This window comes from Pseudophryne corroboree, chromosome 7 (assembly GCF_028390025.1).
Source record: "Pseudophryne corroboree isolate aPseCor3 chromosome 7, aPseCor3.hap2, whole genome shotgun sequence".
Taxonomy (NCBI): domain Eukaryota; kingdom Metazoa; phylum Chordata; class Amphibia; order Anura; family Myobatrachidae; genus Pseudophryne; species Pseudophryne corroboree.
Window position 1 is genome coordinate 382,231,007 of NC_086450.1, and position 2,354 is coordinate 382,233,360.

The 2,354-nt window shown below is 43.8% G+C and overlaps 1 long non-coding RNA gene across 1 annotated transcript in view; it reads right to left on the reverse strand.

Annotated features, from left to right (window-relative positions):
• Positions 1–2,068, reverse strand: part of LOC134943751 (uncharacterized) — a 5,109-nt gene extending 3,041 nt beyond the window's left edge. Inside the window, exon 1 of the long non-coding RNA XR_010181723.1 lies at positions 1,961–2,068. This is a non-coding gene — a long non-coding RNA (uncharacterized LOC134943751). The remainder of the gene's footprint in view (positions 1–1,960) is intronic.
• Between the last annotated feature and the right edge of the window lie 286 nt (positions 2,069–2,354).

The following is a 2,354-nucleotide window of genomic DNA, read 5'->3' on the forward strand; positions in this document are numbered from 1 at the left end:
CGGAACATAACAAACCTGTCTGCGTTATTAACCTGTACTCTTACTAAACTTAGGTGTAATATCTCATGGTAAACTAATTACACTACGTTATATATACTGACTCAACTGCCATACCGGCAATAGAATCGGTAGATCAAATGTCTGACAAACTGGAATATGGTGTTCCTATTAAAGTGCACTGGATCACAAACATCTACATTGTAGAATCTGCACAAAGTTAAAGATATAAGAAATTAGAGTTATTTAAATGAACGCAGACAAACTTAAAGATTCGTTCAGCCCCTTGGGGTTCACAGTGTCAAGGGTGAAGATCCACCAGGCCTCTAATTGTAGCAGCTTCTTTCCCCGGTCACCTCCTCGCAGTGACTTAGGCACCTGTGACTTTGTTGTTCACCTTGACAAAGGGGTGGTTGCGCCCCGAAACGTTGGACCATTTTTTTCACTATGGAATAAACACCTTTTGCTTATAATTGCTCGTATCTTTCCCTGAGTGCCGCTGCATGTCAGGAAACGTCGTGTATATATATATATATATATATATATATGTAATGTGCACCGGAAATTTTTCGGGTTTTGGATTCGGTTCCGCGGCCGTGTTTTGGATTCGGACGCGTTTTGGCAAAACCTCTCTGAAAATTTTTTGTTGGATTCGGGTGTCTCTTGGATTCGGGTGTTTTTTTATAAAAAACCCTCAAAAACAGCTTAAATCATAGAATTTGGGGGTCATTTTGATCCCATAGTATTATTAACCTCAATAACCATAATTTCCACTAATTTTCAGTCTATTCTGAACACCTCACAATATTATTTTTAGTCCTAAAATTTGCACCGAGGTCGCTAAGCGACCCAAGTGGCCGACACAAACACCTGGCCCATCTAGGAGTGGCACTGCAGTGTCAGACAGGATGGCACTTCAAAAAATAGGCCCCAAACAGCACATGATGCAAAGAAAAAAAGAGGCGCAATGAGGTAGCTGTGTGACTAAGCTAAGCTACCCAAGTGGCCGACACAAACACCTGGCCCATCTAGGAGTGGCACTGCAGTGTCAGACAGGATGGCATATTTAAAAAATAGTCCCCAAACAGCACATGATGCAAAGATTAAAAGAGGTGCACCAAGGTCGCTGGATGGCTAAGCTAAGCGACCCAAGTGGCCAACACAAACACCTGGCCCATCTAGGAGTGGCACTGCAGTGTCAGACAGGATGGCACTTCAAAAAAATAGTCCCCAAACAGCACATGATGCAATGAAAAAAAGAGGTGCAATGAGGTAGCTGTGTGACTAAGCTAAGCGACCCAAGTGGCCGACACAAACACCTGGCCCATCTAGGAGTGAGGAAAAGAAGAAGAAAAAAAGAATGTCTCTTTGTTGGCGCACAAATGAAAATTAAAAATTAACCTTTAATAGATTCATTAAAATTGTCTAACCACGAAATAAGATATAATAAGCTTATGTAATATAATTACCATATATAGTAAATGAAAAATAAATGATAAATTTATTAATACCAAGGTTCGCTACCTGTGTCGTGTCTTTATTAATCCTTGAATGTATCAATCAGCCTAAAGTTGAATTACTAAATTCTGTACAATATTAATTAAATATATATTAGTAATCCACTTGAAAAGTGTCAGAAATATGGCAATAGTTCTACATATAATACATTTACAGCATTCCTTCAGCAATAGCTCCCCTTATTCCAAGTCAAATAATGTAATCCCCTATCGTAGCTATTCCTGTTATAGTATAATATGGTTACTGGGCAGGGGCGTCGGAATAGGGGGGGCAAGGGGGCAGCTTGCTCCCCCCATACATGAGAGAGGCGCCTCTGCAAAGAAGGGAGGCGCTCTCCCTGCTTTGCTACTCTGCAGCTGCCGATTGCCGCTGTGCCTGTCACACTACATGACAGGCAGCAGCGCTGGCAGCACAGGGATGGGAGGAGGGGTTAGCTTGTACTCACTGAGATCAGCAGCAGCAGGGGAAGTCCCTGCACTCACTGCGGTGCCTCGTCTCCTCCCCTCCCTGGTATCAGCAATAAGGTCAGAAGAACATGTGCCGAGCAGTGATTGGAGGAGCTCGGCACATGCTGATTAGAAGAGCTCCTGATTGGAGGAGCTGTCATATGCTCCCCTGACCCCTGGAACACGGAGGATGTCACACAGCATGGCCCTTGTCTAAATGTGAGTAATGTATTCAACCTGACTCCTCTGTCTCCATAGATCCTGCCTGTCTCTGCCACCCTCTCTATACAGCTGCTGTCTCTCTCTCTCTCTCTGACTGCTACATGGTTTTCATCTGTCCCCCTCTCTGCAGCATTTGCCCCCCCCCCCTTCTTTCTGCCCAGCATCTGCTCC